Source organism: Heteronotia binoei, chromosome 9 (genome assembly GCF_032191835.1).
Source record: "Heteronotia binoei isolate CCM8104 ecotype False Entrance Well chromosome 9, APGP_CSIRO_Hbin_v1, whole genome shotgun sequence".
NCBI lineage: Eukaryota > Metazoa > Chordata > Lepidosauria > Squamata > Gekkonidae > Heteronotia > Heteronotia binoei.
In genome coordinates this window covers 22,183,275-22,206,064 of record NC_083231.1, presented here as the reverse complement: position 1 = coordinate 22,206,064, position 22,790 = coordinate 22,183,275, and the positions used below count along the sequence as shown (strand labels likewise).

General features: G+C 41.0%; 1 protein-coding gene across 2 annotated transcripts in view; it reads left to right on the top strand.

Annotated features, from left to right (window-relative positions):
- PDS5A (PDS5 cohesin associated factor A) overlaps positions 1 to 22,790 on the top strand; it is an 84,191-nt gene that overhangs the window by 15,695 nt on the left and 45,706 nt on the right. The gene's annotated exons all lie outside the window — the stretch shown is intronic.

The window sequence follows — 22,790 nt, the reverse complement described above, 5'->3', positions numbered from 1 at the left end:
TTTAGTAGCAGACAGATAACCATCTCTTTGAGTGGCCCTGAGTTAGTGATTGATTTATAATAGGTACTATGGGTTTGTTGATGTGGACTTTGAATGATGTTAGAAGCTAGGATAAGCAAGGATCCAGGGCACATGTACTGGCCTTCACAGATCCTAAGATCGTGGCAACATCCATCATGGGTCAAAGTGGTCCCTAAATAGGCAATGTAATAGGCAGTTCTTCTGGTGAACCTATTTTAATCAGCAAATTTTCTTTTTGCAAAAGTATCACAACTAATTATCTGGTCCTGATACAACGAAGGCTCAGTTTTAGGAGTCAGCAGGTACTGACTTGTTATTTTGGGTTGGTGGCGAATAAATTGATGTCATAGTACCACAGAATTCGCCATCTGGTAAACAAGCAGAATGGCTAATCTGTTCTTAATCCCTAATGTTCAGTGCATACAGTCAATGCTGTGATGGTTTTCCCTGGAAGTCTGTGGAAGTTGAACAACTCACAGAGAATAATGGCGATGCTTTCTCCACAATCAGCTGCGGATGGTTGATGGAGGACTGCATAACCAGGTGGTGCTGGTTGGGACAGAAGAGTTTTATTTGGACCACATCTCCACAATGAATGCCAGGTCAATTTCCTCTTCCTGTAACATCTCATACAGTTGTGTGGTTTTGTGCCTTATGCATTTGGTGTGCTACATAGTTTACAGGTGAAGGAAATAAGCCTCCTTGCCTCAACAACACTTGGGAAGGTATGGAGGTTACACAGGCAGTGAGCTTCCCCACCACAAATGGGCATTGTACATCGTATGCCCATGTCTACTAACTCCCAACTCAGAGGTGCCAAATTCATTTGTTACAAGGGCCAGATCTGACATAAAAGTTACTTTGTTGGGCTGGGTTACGTCTGCTGTAAAATGTAATGCTAGGTACCAGAGATATAAACTTTTATAAATTACACTGGCAAATTTAATAAACAATATTTTTCACTCAAAATACAAACAAAAGGAATTGATTTCCTAGCAGTGAAAGCAACTGGGGATTTACTGGGGAACCCACAAAAGCTCCAATAAATGTATTTAATCATATACAAGACTAGGTTTTTTCCAACAACTGAGCTTTCACACTGAGCCAGTGTGGTGTAGTGGTTAAGAGTGGCAGACTCTAATCTGAAGAACAAGATTTGATTCTTCATTCCTTCTCCACATGAAACCTGCTGGGTGACCTTGGGCCTGTCACAGTCCTCTCAGAACTCTCAGCCCCACCTGCCTCACAAGATTGACTATTGACCATACCCATCACCTGGCCATTTCTTTTCATTTCTGGACAACTTTGACAACACACCCCTCACTGTGTTGTGCCCACTCCCCGCCCCCCACCTTCCTTCTCTCACACCAGTTGCTTGTGGGCTAGAGAAGAGCCCTCAATAGGCTGGTTCCGTTCCCTGGGGCGCATGTTTGACACCCCTGTCCCAACTGCACGGAAATACTACATTCATCAGATATCTTGTAATGAGCGCCCCCCAAAACAATAATAAACCAGCCAAACACCCAACGATTAACATGCTAATGACTGCACAGAAACTGCTACAACAAACCAAGGGTCAAGTTGTGGTATGCTAATGTCAGTATTGTCCAACAGGTGTAGTTCTGTGTCAGTAACTGGTTAAGCTTTCCAGTAGTGGCAGACCTTCTTCCCCAGACCCAAGAGCCTTTTGCAAGAACTTGCCTTTAAAATGCACCACAGAACCTTAATACCTTCCCAGCATTAAGATGTTTCTCAAAGTTACAAGGAACAAGAGTTGGTTTTTATACCTCACTTTTTTCTACCCTAAAGTGGCTCCCTTCCTCTCCCCACAATAGTCAATCTTGTGCGACAGGACTGTGACAGGCCCAAGGTCACCCAGCAGGTTTCATGTGGAGAAGGAATTAAGAATCAAATCTTGTTCTTCAGATTAGAGTCTGCCACTCTTTTTTTTTTTAAACTTTAAATTTTTATTAATTTTAACCAATATTCAATAATTCAAATACATTCTTAACAGCTAAACTTTTTCAAAAGATGAACACGTATATTACAGTTGAACGTAGATTACCATAATTCTCCTCTTATTCTTTGAAACATTGGATGTCAACTAACCCAAATATAATGCTGTCTATCATTTAAATGTAATTTTCAATAATATGAAAAATCAATATATTTTTTCGGAACATATTTATGAGGAACCTTTTCTGAATTTATATAATTAAAAAACGGAAACCATTTTTCAATAAAGTTATTATTCTTCCTTTGTATCTCCATTGCTTTTATTTGTATTGCCAATTTGTCCAAAGCAGCTACCTCCCATACCTTAGTCAGCCATTGTTGTACTGTAGGGGACGCATCTCTCTTCCAGAATTGAGCAATCAGTAACTTTGCCGCCATTAGCAAAAGACTTATTAATTCCTTTCTCAAATGAGAAAGTTTTGAATTGGGCCAAAAATTCAAAAGAAAAGATTCTGGCATGAAGGGGATATCTTCTGCTGCAATAATATCAATTATGTGTTTAATTTCTTTCCAAAATTTATTAATTTCTGGACACAGCCACCAACAATGTATAAAAGACCCTTCCTGCTTACAGCCCTTCCAGCAATCTGGAGTTGGTTTTATGTGAGCCAAAAAAAGCTTTCTAGGCGTCAAGTACCATCTTGCAAACAGTTTGTAGTTTTGGAGTTTCACATTTAATGAATAGGTGGTGTAAAGTGGAGATTCCCAAATAGATTGCCATTGTTCCAATGAAAGGGATATACCACAGTCTTTCTCCCAAGCTTTCTGTTGGGTTGTAACCTCAGACCAGTCTTTGGCATTAATTAAGTTATATATAGTCGACGTTAATGTTTTAGTTCGTTCTGTATTCTTTTTCAGCAAGTTTTCAAAAGTTGTTAGCGGCCTGTCAATCACTTCTACAATTCTGGGGTTATGCAAAATAAAATGTATTTGTTGATACTGAAACCATGGGATTGATACTTTAAATTGCGTTTCCAATTGTGTTTTAGTAAGCATTTGTCCGTTTTTAATGATGTTTTGGAATTGGTATATTCCTGTCTCTCTCCAAATTCTAAAATCCCCTGGTTCACGTCCTGGCTTAAACCATGCTTGACCCAGAAAGCTTGCCATCGGCGAAGTGGATGGTGTTAAGGTTTTTTTGTGTCTATCCCAAAGTTTTAAAGTCAGATCTAGGTAAGGGTTATTGTTTACTGTAAAGTGTCTGTCTTTAGGAGTGTTCCAGATGGCTTCCCATAGATGATCATCTATTAGATACGATGCCTCAATTTTTACCCATGGTTTCCCGCAGTGCTTTATTGCATACATTAATATGTTTTTTAAATTTGCAGCTAAATAATATGCTTCTAAATTAGGTAGCCCCAACCCCCCCTGTTTTATCGGTCTTGTCATTAACTTAAATTGAAATCTTGGTTTTTTATTTGACCATAAAAATTTAGAAATAAACTTTTGTCTTTCCGCAAAATCCTTAGTTGAAATATAGCAAGGCAGGTTATAAAATAGAAATAAATATTTAGGAAGGACGAAGGTTTTAATCATATCAATTTTTTCTAACAAAGTCAAATTTAATTTGCTCCACTGTTCCAATTGTGTTTTAATGGTGCTATCCATTACTTTATAGTTGACAGCATAGAGATCCTGTAAATTTAATGGTATTTGTATACCCAGGTGACGAATAGATTTTTGAACCCATTTGAACGGAAAGGCGTTTAATAGATTTGATTTGGTATTTGGAGACAATACGATAGGGTATAATTCAGATTTTGTATAATTTATCTTAAAACCTGATATCCCACTAAATATTTGGATATGATTTAATAATGATGAAATAGATTGAAGAGGGTTTGTAACATAAAAAACTGCGTCATCGGCAAATAAACTCAATTTATACTCTTCTTTCCCTACTGAGATGCCAGTTATCGATTTCTCATTACGTACTGCAAAGGCCAGCGGTTCTATAGAAAGTGCAAATAGTATAGGAGACAGGGGACATCCCTGTCTCGTACCCCTGTGCAACTCTAAGTCCTCAGATCTATAATTATTAATATAAATTTGTGCTTTCGGCTTTGCATATAAAGTTTTAATGGAGGTTAAAAATTTCTGACCAAATCCCATATATTGTAATAAAGTAATTAAGTAAGGGACCTCCACCCTATCGAAGGCCTTCTCTGCGTCAATGGCCAAAAGGACCGATTCTTCTTTTCTTTGTTTCCCCAAAAATATTAAGTCCATTGTTTTACGGATATTATCCGTTAACGTTCTTGTGGGGATAAAGCCTGATTGGTCATTATGTATGTATTTTGTGATAACATTATTCAGTCTGTTGGCCATCAAAGCAGAGAAGATTTTAAAATCATTATTTAGAACCGAGATAGGTCTGAATGAGGCTGGGTTTTGTTTGTCTTTTCCAGGTTTAGGAATTACTGTAATTCTTGCTTCAGACCACGTGTTAGGCATTTCTCCACTATACAGAACCGAATTGCAGGTGTGGACCAAGGGGTCCAGCAGGTCTTGCTCAAAGGCCTTATAGAATTCTATAGGGATTCCATCCCTACCTGGAGCCTTATTATTTTTAATATGTTTTAAGGTTTCAGATACTTCAAGGGGAGTTATATCTTGTTCTAAGTATGCCTTATGTTCCGGAGATATTTTAACATTATAATTTAGTGAAGTAAGATATTCATGAATTTTATTAGGTTCTGGGTTCTCTGACTCGTATAGTTTTTGATAGAATTTCTGAAAAACTTTAATTATATCACTTGACTTAGTAACTAGGGATCCCTGATGATTCCGCATATTGTGGATAAGATGAGAGACCCTCGTTTGTATGGTCCTCTGTTTAAGCAGTTTTACTGATTTAGGTGTTTTGGTAAAATATTTTTGATTGAGTATCATTAAATTTTTTTGTATTTGAGATGTTTCCAATAGTTCCAATTTTTTTCGTTCCTGTTCTAATGTCCTTAACAATTTTTTCCCTCCTTTTTTTGCATATTGCAGTTCCATATGTTTAATGCTATTAGTAAGTTCTAGTATTAATGATTGTCTTTCCTTTTTATGCGTGGAAGCTAGTGCAATTAATTGCCCTCTAATAACTGCTTTAAATGCATCCCACAAAGTCCCTTGTGTTACATCCTTGGTGGTGTTGAATTTAAAGTATTCCTTTATTGCTGCTGAGACTTTTTTACAAATCATTTCATCTTGTAGCAGTAATTTATTCAGTTTCCAATGGTATCCCTGTTTGTCTTCAGATTGAGTGGTAAGTGACCCCAAAACCCAAGAGTGATCTGAGATTGTACGTGGGCCTATATCTGCTTCCTGAATTTGATTAGCCATCTTTTTACTCACTAGAAGATAATCAATTCTTGTGTGGATCTGGTGAACATTGGAGTAATATGTGTATTGCCTTACTCCGGGGTTTAATGTACGCCAAATGTCCACCAAATTGAATGTATCTAATATATTCTGTAAACCTGTTGATTTCAGTACTTTTCCCCCCGTTTTATATGTCCTGTCTAATTTGGAGTCCAGTATGTAATTTAAATCGGCACCAATTATTGTTTCTCCTTTCTGAAATTCAGACAGTAGTTGTAAAGTGGTCTTCAAAAACTCTCTTTGGTTCACATTTGGGGCATACACAGATGCTATTGTTAATGGCTGGCCGTCCATTTCTCCACTAATAAAAATATAGTGACCTCTAGGGTCCGCTTTTACTTTTTGGCAGTGAAAGGGTACTGATTTCGATATTAAAATTGCTACTCCTCTAGATTTTGATGTTCCTGCTGCCAAATAACTTTGATTAAACCAGTTTGAGGACAACAGTTTTCCATTTGTGTTCTTTAAATGCGTCTCCTTTAGGCATACAGTGTTTGCTCTATCCCTTTGCATGGTGTTAAGCAGTCTCTTACGTTTTACAATATTATTGAGACCTCTACAATTCCAGCTGAGGAGCTTATATGGGCGTGTCATCTTCCAATCTAACTAACAAAAATAAAAATGAAAATATTAATAACAACAATTTTCAGTAGTGTAACAACAACACACCACCTCACACAATAAAACTTAACTTAAAAAACCAACTTTATAAACTAAATTCCCTGATTAGGGATACTTTTCAGAAACTCCTCCCCTAAAAAATTCCAAACAGAGCAAAGAAAGCTATTATAGTGCTTTCTTATCTGAAAAGTAAAAATAATCCTATTACTATTCCTATTATTCGAGGGCGTTGTTCAAATGTCACAACTTTTTTCAAAAAACAACAGTACAAATCAAAACTTCCCTCCTTCCCTCCTGTACAGATATAGGCAGACTTAATTGTATTCCTCATTTCAATATAGCATTTCGTTAATGCAGTTAATGACTTATAATCTTTTTTTCCCCACCTTAACTCTATTATTAACTGTGTCTACTAACATTCACCTCCTCACTCATACTTAATTTAGCTATATCAACACTCACTCATATCCTCATTCAAAATTAACTCAGTTTACTTATCCCCCTCCCTTATTATTTAATCCAGCTGAACATCATGTAACATAATACTTAACTTGATTTACATTCTACAATGTACTATTTAAAGTACTTATATAGGTTCTATCTGATTTACTTAACTAGTACTGCCCTCTAGTGGTTTTACATCTTACTGTATCTAACCATAGAACTTAGTCTACATAATACATATTAAAATATCTTCTTCTTATATCTTCTGTATTCTTGTTCTCAAATACGTTGTTAGTTTATCTGTAGTTCATGTGTCAGTAGGGGTTTGTTCTTCTTCTTCCTCTAAGTCTGGGGAGAGGGTCTGTAGCTCTTCCTCTTCCCTTTGAGATAGCTTAATATTCAGTTTCTTTAAAAGCAGTTTTCCCGTTTTGATATCTGATGCCTTTAGGAGGGCCCCTCCTTTGTACACTATAATGTCAGAAACAGGGCTCCAGCGAAATCGAAAGTTCTCAGTATACAGTTTGGTTGCAAAAAATTTCAGGCTCCTTCTTTTTTCTAAGGCTTCTGGTGGCAAGTCTAGTAGAACTAGGACTTTTTGTCCCTCATAACTCAAGGCTCCTTTCTTTCTTGCTTCCTGAAGAAGCCTGGCTCTCGTTGTGGGAAATACAAACTGGATCAGTATATCTCTTGGCTTCCCTTTCTTTGCTAAGGCTAACGGTCCAAGGCGTATGGCTTTTACAATCTCAGGGGCTGTACTCTTTTCTCGCCCCAATACCTCCATCAGCCATTTGTTAATAAAGGGTAAAATACCCAAGTCTTCCTCCGCGCCCTCTTTAATCCCTCTGATCTTCAAATTATAGGCTCTCCAGCGGTTTTCCAGCGATATAATTCTGGCATTGAGTCTTGTTTCTTTAATTTTTATTTTTTTTATTTCTGTCTGCAATGCAAGGGAGGCTTCTGCATTGCGTTCCGCCATTTTGGCGGTTACTTCCATGTCGTTCTCCATCTCCTCGACTTTTTTATTTATTGGAGCTAGCCAGCTTTGCATAGACTCCTTAAAGAAGGTATGAATATCCTCTTTAAGCTGCAAAATGTCTTTTTTTGTTATAGGAGTCTCGTCTATCTGTACTTGCTCAGTCCCGGGGGAATGCTGTCCTGCTGCCATATCTAGGGCCGCTTGGTTTTCCCGCCCTGGTGAGGAGTTAGGAGAGAAAAACTTCCTTACCGACTGGGTCGTCTCTGAGGCCGTCTTCGGTTTCAGTTTTGGAGTCTCCTTAGCCTTTGCTTTGCTTTTTAAAGGTTTTCCCATTTGGGGCTGTTTTTTCGGTCCGCGATTTAGCAGAAGGGCCGGGATTTCGGAGGGAAGGAACGGAGCTGTGCTAATTTGCGTCCACCATTACCCGGCGACGCTCCCGAGTCTGCCACTCTTAACCACTACACCACACTGGCTCAGTGTGAAAGCTCAGTTGTTGAAGGTGTTAGTAATTAGAACTCCTGGAGCTTACAGTAGGTCTGTGAATAATAAGACCGAGACCCTTAGGGACTCCCTGCTTCGGCAGGATGTAGACCTGGCTTGCGTGACTGAGACCTGGGTGCAAGAGGGGGAGACAGTGGCTCTCTCCCAGATGACCCCCCCGGGATACTCGGTCTTCCACCAATCACGGACTAGCGGGCGGGGGGGAGGGTGGCGCTATTCATACGGGAGGATTACTCCTTCCGGGCTCTCCCGGCCCCAACGATCGATGGTATTGAATGTGCCGGCTGGGCGTGGGATGTCAGAGAACTTAGTAAAATACTTGTTTCTCTTTGGGAAATTCTATAGATGGTGATGTTTTCACCACTTGGAATCTCCATTGTATTAATCGTTAAGGCTCCATTTTGCACTTTTGCTGTGCAGTGTGTGTATATCTAAAGCCATTGGGATGAGTTATCTGGATATTGTTCATGCTTTTCATCTATTTTGGGTCTTCTGGGATTAGATTGTACAGTCTGTTGTCACCAGCAAATAGACACATGCTAACAGGATGTGTGCATGATTTTGGTTGCTTTCCCCCTCCCACTGCAGACACCTCCCCCAGCAATGCACCTATTGCTGTTCTTGAGAGTCTCATTATCCTTGGGGCAGTGCTTTGTGGTTCTCAGGTTACTATAGTGTTGTGGGGGGGGGGGGCAGCTAGAGAATTCTGTTCCATGAGTGGAGCAATAATAGGAACTATCTCATTGTCTCTGTGAAATGAGTCCGGATGTGGATGCATAAGAGAGTGCTTCTGGGTATGTATGTATCTGCCTCCTCCTTACTAGAATTACACTAGCCAGGCCTTGTTCATTGGTGCAAGACTTCCTACAGGAAGGGGTGAGGGATTTTCAAGAAGACTTGACCATGACATGTGTTTTGTAAATTGATTAGCAATTGGATGGACCGGTTCCAGACGGCTCTTTGGGATCCCTGGCTCCCTGGCGATTCCTTTGATGCCCTTGTTGATGCCTGGCAAGATCGGCTGTCCGGGGCAATCAACGAGATCGCACCTCGACGTCCTCTACGCCCTCGTTTGAGGCTGGCTCCATGGTACACCTTGGAGTTACGCCAGCTGAAACAAGGACTTAGACGACTAGAGAGGCAGTGGCGGCGCACTCATGACAAAGCGGCGAGAACATCGTTTATGAGGTCTTATGAGATGGCAGTCAAGGCTGCGAAGAAAGATTACTTCGTAGCCAGGATTGCGTCTGCAAATTCGCGCCCAGCACAATTGTTTAAAATAATTGGAGATTTAACTGCACTACCCCAGGGCAGACCAAATGTTAGAGAATTAGAAATCGGCTGTGAGGCTTTTGCGAAATTTTTTGCAGACAAAATCACGTCACTCCGCCAGGACCTGCCCATCACATTGGATACAGTACATGAACTGGAGGGTCCATGCCTGTCTTCTGGTTTAGTCCTGGATCACTTTGACCCGCTCAGCCTGGAGGAAGCCGACGGAATTCTCTCCTCTGCGCGCCCAACAACTTGTGATCTGGACCCATGCCCCTCTTAGCTAATTAAATCTTGCCTGAGGGAGCTCAGATGTCCTTTACGGGACATCATAAATAGATCCCTCCTGGAGGGGCGTTTTCCAACGCCCTTAAAAGAGGCCTTGGTCCGCCCCCTCTTGAAAAAAAGTACAGCAGACCCGGCCGAATTGGCAAGCTACTAACCGGTCTCGAATTTACCGTTTTTAGGTAAAATTATAGAGAGGGCAGTGGCGTTGCAGTTGCAGGGGTTCCTGGATGACGCTTCCATCCTAGACCCTTGCCAGTCCGGCTTTCGCCCGGGTCATGGGACGGAGACAGTCCTGGTCGCCCTGGCGGATGACCTCCAGCGGCATCTGGACCGAGGTGGTGTGGCGGTGCTGATGCTATTAGACCTGTTGGCCGCGTTCGATACGGTCGACCATCGGCTACTGATCCGCCGCCTCGCCGATGTTGGGGTTAGGGGGTCGGCCCTACAATGGCTCTCCTCCTTCCTCGAGGATCAGGGACAAAGGGTGGCAATCGGGGGTGAGCTCTCTCAGAGGCGCACACTGCATTGTGGAGTGCCTCAGGGAGCAGTCCTCTCACTGATGCTATTTAATATCTATATGCGCCCCCTTGCCCAGATTGCCAGGAGGTATGGGCTTGGGTGTCATCAGTATGCAGATGATACCCAGCTCTATCTGCTAATGGGCGGGAGGCCTGCCTGCGCCCCAGTGAATTTGGACCTGGCACTGCAGGCCGTGGCAACTTGGTTAAGGCTGAGCGGGCTGAAACTGAATCCAGCGAAGACAGAGGTCCTTTGCTTGGGTCGGGGCGCTCTGGGAGGGGAAATATCTCTCCCGGTTTTTGACGGGGCGCCATTGAAAGTGGCGTGCCGAGTCAGGAGCCTGGGAGTCCTACTGGAGCCTTCATTATCAATGGAGGCCCAGATAGCAGCCACTGCCAAGTCAGCCTTTTTTCATCTGAGGCGGGCAAGGCAGTTGGCTCCCTTCCTAGAGCGCTGGGACCTGGCAACAGTGATCCATGCAACGGTCACCTCAAGACTGGATTACTGTAATGCCCTCTAAATGGGGCTGCCTCTGTGCCGAACCCGGAAGCTGCAGCTGGTGCAGAACGCGGTTGCCAGACTGTTGTTGGGGCTCCCAAAGTGGGAGCACATACAGCCGGGGCTGCGTGAACTGCTCTGGCTGCCAGTTATGTACCGGATTCGTTACAAAGTGCTGGTTATTACCTTTAAAGCCCTATATGGCCAAGGTCCTGCCTACCTTAGGGACCGTCTCTCCCCGTATGAACCCCAGAGATCACTGAAATCAGCAGGGAAGAACCTGCTGACTATTCCCAGGCCAAAAGAGGTTAAACTACAGAGTACCCATACTCGGGCCTTCTCTGTTATGGCTCCACAGCTATGGAACCAGCTTCCAGAAGAAATGCGGGCCCTGCGGGAATTTGAACAGTTCCGCAGGGCCTGCAAGACCATCCTTTTCCGAATGGCCTTCACCGACTAAAGAGAGAGACTGCTAAGCAAACTTACCATCTGTATAATAGCACCAACATATTTATATTAATTTTATTATTTTAGAGTTTTAATAGAATTTTAATTAAACTCTTAAATTAGTATTGTTAAATACTGTACAATGTATGTATTGACTTGTGTTATTAGCCGCCCTGAGCCTGCTTTGGCAGGGAGGGCAGGATATAAATAAAATTGATGATGATGATGATGATGTTTTGTTTATATAAATTAAATGTTACAGATTTCTCCTTACCATTTTCACATTATTAGTAGGTCAGTTTTAGTAGAGAGCCAGTTTGGTTAACTATGTGGACTCTTATCTGGGAGAACTGGGTTTGATTCCTCACTCCTCCACTTACAGCTGGTGGAATGGCCTGGGTTAGCCACAGCTATCGCACGAGTTGTCCTTGAAAGGGCAACTGCTGTGAGAGCCCTCTCAGCCCCACCCACCTCACAGGGTGTCTGTTGTGGGGGGAGAAGATATAGGAGATTGTAAGCCGCTCTGAGTCTCTGATTCAGAGAGAAGGACAGGGTATAAATCTGTAGTTGTCTTCCTCTTTAAAAAGACTGAAGAGAGCAAGGGCGACGCAGAAAATGGCGGATGCCTGAAGCAGCTGCTCCCGACTTGTGATTCCTTCGCTTCCTCCCCGCTCCCATTTCTCGCCCTGACCGTACCTGGTATGGGCAAACGAAGCACGGCACACTCAAAGGCACCCAAGAGAACCTCCGGGAAAACCTCAGCAACTCAGCAGGTACTTAACTTCCCTCCAGTCAGTCCCGGGCCTTCGATCCCTTCTGAAATGGCGTCTAACCCCTCCCCCAGCCCTGGATCGGAGGAAAGCTCCCCGCTGACCACTCAAACATTCCAAACTGTCATTGCACGTTTGGAGGACACTATAGGCGACAAACTCAATAAGGCCATTGCTCCCATACAATCGGAGCTCAAGAAAATAAATGAAACTCTGGCAGCAGTCACCCAAACCGCAGATTCAGCGCTCGAGATGGCAACTCAAGCCCATGACGCTGTGGGAACTCTGCAACGCTCTAACCTCTGGCTCCATGAGAAGGTGCTTTACTTAGATAATAAACTTAGAGCTGCAAATTTGAAATTTCGCGGGCTGCCCGAGCAGGCTGAGGAGAACCAGGAGATAAAAATCTTTATGGCCTCGTGGCTTGCCTCAGCTCTTCACCTTCAAGATGGCGTTGCCCCTCTCATTGATTCGGCCTACCGTCTGGGTGCATTGCAGCCCAATTCAAAGGACTTCTCAAGAGATATACTCTCTACAAATCCAGACTCTAGGACCAGAACCTTGATTCTTCAAAAAGCCCGCTCTGAAGAGGGCCTGCTCTACAAGGGTAAAAAGATCCTGGTTCTGGCCGACCTTTCTCCAGAAACTTTGATGCACAGGATATGAAACCAATACTAAACCTGCTTGCAGACCATAAGATTCGCTTCCGATGGTCTTCCCCTACCCAAATTCTGGTCATCCGTCAAGGCCTTCGCCTGTCTGCCTCTGATTTTACTTCTGGCTGTGATCTCTTAAAGCAACTGAACATTGACTCTCCTTCATCTTCGGACTCAACCTCGGCTAACTCACTTCGCCCACTCAATTTACCGTTCTCCTCCAAGCCAAGAAGACAACGTTAAGTATATTACGTACCTCCATTTTGCCTTTTGTCTACTTTGACTCTCTTTATGGAACTGTTGATTCAGTAACCTATGTGCCTTATATTGTCAGTTAAAGGGAGCGGGCTTTTTTTCCCCCTACATTTTACTATATCTACAAAGGGACAGTCGGGATGTTCCTTCTTCTTGCCCTCCCCAGATTGTACCAACCTAGTATAGTGTAAAGTTGTATTGTTCCTTAATTGGTAACAATGAACAGTTTAGTAAGATTTATGTTGTTGTGGTGGTGGTGTTATTTTTGTAAGGAGGACTGTTATCCTTCTTTGTTGCCTATAGAAGGCTCTTTTCCAATTGTTGTTCTTAATTCATATTGGCCTGATTTATTAAGTGCCGGCTACAACCCATATGATAAATGGTATTTTTTAAATGTGATTGGGTTTATGAAACTTTTTACTCTTTCAAAGTGTGGCTTGCATAGTTTTAACTTTAACTTTGAAACCAAGATATTAACTGTTAAATTGAACTTACATGCTCAGGTTCCTTACCTTGTTTACTCTATTCTTAAGGTTCCAGTTTGCTTATACTGTGATAGATCAGTAAAGGAATTACAGTTGTTATTAACCATTTTTTCCTTTTCTTCCACTTTGGTTATACAGAGCTCTATTTTAGGGTTAACAGGTCTCTTATGTAATGTAGCATTACTACTACTTTATATTATATCACCATTATGTCAGACTTAAAGTTAATTTTTCTTAATTGTAGAGGCCTTAACAACGTTATTAAGGCCAAAAGACTTTCTTCCGCCCTGACCAAATTGCAACCTGATCTTCTCTTCTTGCAAGAAACCCACATTAAAACTGCAAACACTACTATTCTTCGATCTAAATGGTTCCATTCACAATGCGTAGCCCCCGGCTCCTCCAAATCACGTGGTGTCGCCATTCTATTCTCAAAAAGAATTCGGTTTGTCCTATCAGCCCAAGAGGTTGATCCCCAGGGTAGGTATATTTTTGTCAAAGATAAACTCAACGATTCTCTTTTTACCCTGGTTTCCTTATATGCCCCCAATACCTCACAAATTGCTTTTATAAAAGATACACTATCTAAACTTGCTCTTTTTCAGGAAGGGGCAGTCATTATAGGGGGAGATTTCAATCAAATTATAGATCCCACCTGGGACAGATCATTTAAACCACACTCCCCCTCGCCTCCTTCTTCGTCACCTATGCAAAATATCCTTCACGACTTTAATCTGTGTGACATCTGGAGGATACATAATCCTGGGGTCAAGGATTACACATATTTCTCTGCAGTTCATAATACTTTTACGAGAATTGATTATTTTCTTATCTCCCCCTCCTTATTGAATCAAGTTTCCCATACTAATATTGGTCTCAGGACACTTTCAGATTACGCCTGGTTAGAGTGTACACTGAACACTCTTCTTCATGACAAACCCACATATAATTGGACACTAAATAAGACTTTATTGTTGAACCAAGAATTTTGTACACAAATTGAGAAGGAGATTAATCTTTATTTTGAAATTAACTCTGAATGTGGGGTTTCCCAGGATATCGTATGGGATGCGATGAAGGCAGTTTTGCGAGGCAAATGTATTTCCTTGCATTCTGCCTACAAAAAAAGAAAACCAGAACTTAAACAACTCATACTAGATGTGACGGAAAGCAATGGGTTAAGCATAAGCTGAAGACGCACAGGGCTGCGTCAGGTGACCTGAGGGTGGGGGCAAAGTGCTCTGAGCTCTCAGGGAGGGAAAAAAAGTTAGTTTAGTGAGGGAAACTGCTGAGGCAGGAGTTCAGTCAGTTGGAGTCTGACAGAGTGGAGGCCTGTCAGAGAAGTCTGTCAGTGGGGACCTGACAGAGACTGAGAGGGTCAGTTAGTGCCGGCCAGAAGGGCTAAGAGGGCAGTTGATCCTGTGAAGAAGCTGGAGACGGAGACGGGGAAGCCTTCCAGAGACTGCCAGCTGGACAAAACCAGCCAAGAGGGCTGTGTGTGTGTGAGTCAGTTAAGACCAGAATGGTCACAGACACCGGGAAACTACTCTAAAGATCTAGTGAGGAGGTTGAGGGAGTGGATGTGGGTCTGAGACACCAAGAAGGGCTGAGAGGAGAGACTCCAGTCGAGGGGTGAGACTAGACACATCAATCCCAAGAGGCCAGACCTTGGCTAGAGGTGGAGAGTGAGTTAAAGGGAACGGTGAACTGTGTAACTGTGAAAGATTCAAGAAAGTAAAAGTGACTGTAAGCTTGAAACACCTGAACAAAGAATAAGCCTGTGTAAATATCTCCCATATCCCCAGTTTAAGACTTTTTGTTACAATAAATCTGTGGTTTAAGTTAAAGTTCTCGTGAGCCTATATATTTTGTGGGAAGAATAAACAAAGCTGCTGTGGTCCCATCAACAGAACAAGTAAAATACCCCGAAGAGACGAAAATATAAAGATCCAGTGAGGCTGTGAGGTGGGCGCTGCTATACTAGACAATATTAAACTCTTAGAACTAAAGCATAAACAAATTTGTTCAAAGTCTACCAAAAGCTTGTTCTTGAAAGGCAGAAATTAGATCTTCTGGAATCCTCTGCTATTAGGAAAAATCTATTATTTGTAAAACAAAAATACTGGTATAACCACCCTCGTTCTCTGAAGTTGCTTTCATGGAAACTTAGGAAAGAACTAGGTGAGAGACAGATTAATTTTGTTAAGGATGATTCAGGTAAGATTCATTCGTCTAACAAAAAAATATTGGACACCTTTCACCAATATTTTCAACAGCTTTACACTTCATCCAATCCTCCCTCCCACATTATTGATCAATTTTTTCAAAATCAGAATGTCCTTAGCCAATTATTGCACGAACACCAAGTTTTTCTACTCACCTATTTCTACTTTAGAAATAGCTGACGCTATCAAATTTTCCAAAATCAACAAGACTCCGGGTAGAGACAGACTTCCCTCAGAATTCTATAAAAAATTTAGCTCTTCACTACAGTCCCATCTCGTTACAATTTGTAACCTAGTTTTGGAATCTGGTCGTATGCCCCCCTCTTGGTCCCAGGCGAAGATAGTTCTTATTCCAAAAAAAGATAAAGATCCTTTGAGTACCAAATCCTATCGTCCCATTTCACTCTTAAACAATGATTATAAATTATTTACCTCCATTTTGACCGCCAGGCTCAATAAAATCGTTGGTTTCTATGTCCACACCAACCAATCAGGATTCATCCCAAATCAAGACATTACGGACAACACTAGACAAACAGTTAACTTAATTCAATATTGTTCCTTCCAACCGTACGAATCCTGTATCCTTGCTCTTGATATTGAGAAGGCCTTTGACAGTGTAGAACCTCTTTTTCTCAAGAAAGTATTACGTTACATGGGTTTTGGGCCAAAGTTCATGATGGCTATAGAATCTCTGTACTCCTGTCCATCCGCTCTTCTACAAATCAATGGTCAACTTTCCCCTTTGCTTAATTTGGAAAGAGGGACTCGTCAAGGGTACCCCTTATCGCCACTGTTATTTGCTATTGTTATAGAGCCCTTTGCCAATATGATAAGACTTTCTCCTGAAATTTCTGGTGTCTCAGTTCAACATTCTACTTTTAAAATAAGCCTATTTGCTGATGATATTGTTTTATTTATCACCAACCCACTTCAATCTCTAAAAGCTATTTCTGTACTTTTGTCAGACTTTGGCAAAATCTCGGGTCTTAGGGTTAATCATTCTAAATCAATTCTTTACCCGATCAAAATCTCTAATACCTCCAAAAAAGACATAATTGGTACCTATCCCTTCAATTGGGTCACCGAGTCATGGCCATATCTAGGATTGAAAATTCCCTTGAATATCTCCGGCTTATTAAACACTAATTATAAAGCCATTGTATCCGAAGTTACCACCACTCTTAAACAATGGGATGTGCTGCATCTGTCTTGGATGGAAAGAATCCAGACAATCAAATCCTTTATTTTCCCTAAATTCTTATATTTATTTCGGGCTCTCCCTATTGAGATTCCTCAGTCTTTGTTAAATTCCTGGCAAAAAATACTGACTTCTTTTATTTGGAACTACAAAAAAGCCAGAATTAAAATTTCAACCCTGTGCCGGTCCAGACTTAAAGGAGGCCTGGCTGTTCCTGACCTTACAAGGTATTATAGAGCCGCAATCTTATCCCAAATGACCAAAATACTTTACCGACATCCTCCACCTCCATGGGCGTCCTTAGAGGAAGCTCATTTCACCCCTTTGAAATACTACGAATTAATATGGCTTAAGAAATCTGAACGCCCATCTTGGCACTTCATAAATCCATTCCTAAAGGCACTCTTATCTGTATGGGACTCGGTGCGCCACCTTTTAGCTCCTGGCCTTTCCATCATTTCCTCTTATATAGGCCAAAGGTATTTCCCTCCTGCCCAATCACCTTCCTCTTTTAAAGTTTGGAGAGACTCTTCAAAAGTTTTTTTCTTTCATCTTCTTTCATCTTCCAAGCAACTTTTGCCTAAAACTGAGTTGGATCAAAAGTTGTTGGCTTCGGTTCCTTGGTTCGAATATTTCCAGCTAAGTCACTTACTTCAAGATCCCAAAGTAATCTCCTCAATTTCTCGCCCTTCCACTGACTATGAACATTTGATTCTTCACCTACAGGAAGAAAGAGAGACTAAACGTCTCATCTCACGGCTATACTATATTCTCCTGTCAACTCTGGAATCATCCTTACCCTCATATACCACTTCATGGCACAAAGACTGTAACACTATACTCTCTCCTGACCAATGGGACTCCATATGGGCCAGTGATACTTTACACTCTAATGTAATTAATATTACTCAACAGAACTACAAACTAATAGCTCGTTGGTATCTTACTCCAAACCAATTTTCCCATATGACTCAACTGGGCTCCCCTGTTTGTTGGAGGAATTGTGGTCTTAAGGCCTCTTATATACATTGCTGGTGGGAATGCCCCAAAGTGAGACCCTTTTGGACTTCAATTTGTGCCCATCTCTCATCCCTGACGGAGGTCATAATCCCAGACAATCCAATAGTTCTACTTCTCAATCATTGGTCCGGTGTCCAATTGTCACCCTCTAAGAAATCCTTGATTGTTAAACTATTGACGGCTGCAAAAACAACTATTGCGCAGTCCTGGAAAAACCCAAATAAATTGTCACTTGATACTGGTTACTCAAAGTTTGGGAGCATATTGTCATGGATAAAATTCAAGCGGCCATGGACCACAATGACCCTTATCAAGCCTATGCCAAATATTTGGCAACGTGGCTTCCTATTTTAGAACGGCTGGACAGTGACCCCTTTTATATTCCTATACTAAAAACAAAATGTATAAAGATTTCTTGTTGTTATAAGAATCCTGTAGCAACTAATCGCATTTATATTATATCTGTTTTTCTCCTTCTATAGTTTTATTTTATCATATTTTTCTATTTTATTTTATTTTATTTTATGTTATTTATTATATTAATATTAATATGGATATTGATTATTTTGAGAACTGTTTTGATCCTTTTTTTGAGATTTTGGTGTATTTTTTCTTCAAAATAAGCTTTTGTAGTCATCTTATGCTGATTTTACTTGTAAATTTTTCAATTTTATATTTTCTGTATGTTATATTTGGATTTCAATAAAATTGTTTAAAGTGGAAAAAAAAAGACTGAAGGTCGGACATATGTGATCACTAATGAACATCTGTTTTGGACTCTCTTGTGCAGTCCCTTTAAACTTTAAGCCTGAAAAAAACTATTCCTCTTCAAACTTTATGGATCCTTCTCATGTTCAGTTATAATACCAATGAGTTTTGAAGGTATATTGCACCATATTCACATTTTTTAGAAATACCTTTTAGTCAGAGTGTTTCTCTGTTTTATGTAGGGTAAAGATGTGGCTAACATATTTTAGGAAGCAACTTCTTCAGGAAAACCAAACTATTGCTTTCGATCTGTAGGGAAAGCTCTAGCTTGCAGTATTAGAACTGTGGAAATACATGTTGTGACTCCTTTGTTATGCTCTCCCACCATATTTAGTTCAGCACTCAAAAGTGGTAGACCATCTCAGAGCCGCTCTGAGATTCTGAATCACAGCTTGTCGACGTTTAGATATCAGTACTAGCTTGCTGTGGGGGAAGTGTAGATGACTGGGGAAGGTAATGGCAAACCACCTCATAAAAAGTCTGCCGCAAAAACGTTGTGAAAGCAATGTCACCCCAGAGTTGGAAATGACTGATGCTTGCACAGAGGACTATCTTTACCTTTTTACTAGCATGAGAGCCAGTTTGGTATAGTGGTTAAGTATGCTGACTCTTATCTGGGAGAACTGGGTTTGATTCCCACTCCTCCACTTGCAGCTAGCTGCTGGAATGGCCTTGGGTCAGCCATAGCTCTGGCAGAGGTTGTCCTTGAAAGGGCAGCTGCTGCAAGAGCCCTCTCAGCCCCACCTACCTCACAGGGTGTCTGTTGTGGGGGAGGAAGATAAAGAAGATTGTGAGCCACTCTTAGATTCAGGGTGGTGGGTGGAATATAAATCCAGTGTCGTCGTCTTTTTAGAGAATCTGTTGCAGTCTTTTATTTAGCCTCTCAAAATTTGTATATATGTGCTTTAAAAGCTTATTTACGTACAAGATTTTTAAATTGCTTTGAGTTTTGAGAAAGGGTAGACATTTAATAAATATAAACTCATGTCTCGGTTTCTCTTCCTTTTTTTGCAATACCAGGTCATTGGTTCATCTTAGTGTATTCTATGTTCTGACTGTGACTCTCTATAGACTCAGACAGATAAACATCTTTCTGCATTGAAATTCTTTAAATGGGGGTGATGGAACTGAATTTGGGGCCTCCTGCATGCAATGAAAGATCCTTTGCCACTGAACCTGTAGCCTCTCCTCAAGTTTTAAGCTTTGAATAAGACCCAGCTGGATAGTATGAAACCTAGCATTTTGTTAATTCTGCAGAGAAATACTTCATTACTTCTTCACAGGGGTGGAGTTCTAGCAGGAGCTCCTTTGCATATTAGGCCACACACACCTGATGTAGCCAATCCTCCAAGAGTTTACAGGGCTCCTTTTTGTAAGCTCTTGGAGGATTGGCTACATCAGGGGTAACCTAATATGCTAGAATTCCACCCTTGCTTCTTCACAGGTTCAGAAGTGGAGCATCAACACTGATTTGAAGATGACAGGTCGTTTCCAGATCTGAGCTTCTGATCTGATGAACATCTGATTTTGACTGTCTTCTGCAGCTAGTCCTTAAGGTGATCGAGCCATGGCTACAACCTGATGTTGTAAAGAGTGCGTGGTCAACTGAGTCTTTTATGGGTGGCACACACATTGGTTGCACAGTTGGCAATTTAGCTATTTGCTGCAGGCAGATAGCAAATTATAAATTTGTGTTAGATTACTCTGTATGTTTAATTAGAATTGGGATGATTGCTTTGTGCATGGTTTTTTTTAAAGCAAGCTATCACAGAAATATCTTTGTAAAGTGTAATTATTTAAGTACTGGTACTTCTTCTTTCTTAAAGGGTCCTGCGATGCCAAACAGTGGTTCCTCTTGTTTTTAGCTTGTTTAGGCTGATATGGTCTTGTTTTTTCTTTAATGCATGGATGCCGATGTGTAGTTGAATGAATAACAAAACCTGTTGCTTGTTCTGATAGCATAAACATAATTAAGATTACATTTGCGATTGTATCTCTTTTTATTTATTATTTTTAATTTGTAATGATTTTTAGTTGCGGTGTACTGTGTGTGTGTGTGAATTTTGTATATTGTTGCAATATGAGGAGAAGGTTGGGGTGTCAGTGAAAGATTTTTTGATTGTAGAGGTCTGTAGAATGTAAATGTGTCAGATCTCTTTTGTACAAAAGTTCAGCAAGCTGTGTGCTTTCTTTTTTTACTATACTGAGATTATGAATGATAACTAAAACACAACATTATTAGATTTTTAAAAACCTAGTCAACAGTTAAATCTCTAAGGAAAGCCTGTTAATGCAGATTAGGCCACAGGGGCAGTGCAGTTAATTAGACTGTGTATTGTGTGAGACAAATATTGCTATGGGGCCCTTGCTTTGCAGTTGCTTTTAACAGTGCATTTTTTTTAAATCATTGAGTGGATAACACAGTACATGGAATTCAAGAACTTGCTAAAGAGTTTTACAGAATTTTATATTGTTAGGTAGCCTTTCAGATTATTTAATTATGTCTTGTGATCATGATTATTGGATTTCTTCGTAGTTAATCTACTTTGGTTTTAAATTATTTGTAATTTGTTTTGTATTTACTGTCATGTTTTATCTTGAGCTTAAGACCATTGGTAAAAGAAGCTAGCAAATGAAAGGAATTCAAGAACTTTCTTTCCCTCTCACCTATTGGAAAAACATAGAATTTTATGTGCTAGCCTAAGCCATACTTGATGGGGCTGATGTTTTGGACCAGTTTAGAAACTGGTTCCTTTGAAATCACGTGGCTTTAATGATACACAACCTGCAGCTGTTCTCCTTCTGGAAAGAGGGAAATAATTCATCTGGGGTAAAGTATAGATGACTTGGGAAGGCAGTGGCAAAGCACTCCATAAAAAGTCTGCCATGAAAATGTCATGATGCGATGTCGCCCCAGAGTCGGAAACGACTTGTGCTTACCTTTACCTTTTTTAGCAGGTATTCAAAAGTAAAAGAAGAAATATAAAGTTCCTCTCAAAGTCGAAGTAATATACTCATTTAATATACTCTGCTTAATACAAATTTAGTTTCTTCTGATAGACTGTGCTTATATCAGGATGTTTCTCTATTACCAGAACTGTGTTTTTCAACAATTAAAGACAGAACTGTTATGAAACCAATAGAGTGTACAGTTACAGCCAAATTTCTATGAAATTATTCCAGGTATTGCCACAGTAGTCTATTTGTTGCTCCAAGGTTTGAAGAATCCCAGTCAACAGATCACCATGGGGTCTATACATTTTATTGTGGTGTCTAGAATTTTGTTTTTTTGACAAACCCTTTGCTGCTAAGCTTGGCTGCTGCTGCTTCTAGTAGCTCTTGTTGACTCCCCCCTTCAACTTCCCATTGGATGGGGATTTCACTAGCTTTAGAAAGATTGGAGGAGGGGGGGAGCAGCAATAAGGTTGTCACCTGTATCCAAAGATGTAGAGAGAGGTGGCCTAGAGGGGGTTGGTTGTACTGTTTGCCAGGGCATCTGGAATGGATTCCTATACAACTTGGAATCCTCAAATGAGTTTTGGGGAAGAATGTGTATGATGCGTGACCAGATAAGTTAGAAATAAATATGGGATGCAGAGAAGAATGGCAGATGGTAGCAGCATCCTTCCTTCGGGCTCCAGGCCTTAGGAGTAGACTTGGCCCTGACTCCAGCGCTCTAAAGATATGGTTGACCTGATGATCTGGAAAGCTCATTTGTTAACTGCTGTCCAGGGAATAAAGTTTGAGTCCAGTGGCACCTTTAAGACCAACAAAGTTTTATTTAAGGTAGGAGCTTTTGTATGCACACACGCACACTTCCTCAGATACTGAGATATCTGTAGAAGTGGGTGGGCGCACACAAAAGCTCATACCTTAAATAAAACTTAGTTGGTCTTAAAGGTGCCACTGGACTCAAACTTTGTTCTGCTGTTTTAGATCAACATTTAGATCAACCCCTCCCCCTAAAAGTGGTGTAATCCTCCATGGATTGGGTATGATATAGTTCTAGGTCATGATAATTTACTGGTTGAAGTCCATAGAAACGCAGAATATGACTGCTTGTTATAAGGTTTTACAAAGTCTTTGTAAAGCCAGTTTGATGTAGTGGTTTAAGTGTGTGGACTCTTATTTGGGAGAACCAGGTTTGATTCCCCACTCCTCCACTTACAGCTGCTGGAATGGCCTTGGGTTAGCCATAGCTATTGCAAGAGTTGTCCTTGAAGGGGCAGCTGCTGTGAGAGCCCTCTCAGCCTCACCTACCTCATAGGGTGTCTGTTATTGGGGGGGGGGGAGAAGATATAGGAGACTGTGAGCTGCTCTAAGTCTCTGATTCAGAGAGAAGGGCGGGGTATAAATCTGCAGTCGTCTTAATCTGGATTTAATATGCAAATTACACTGCCTGTGTTTCATCTTATATGGATGTCTTGGAAGTAATTAT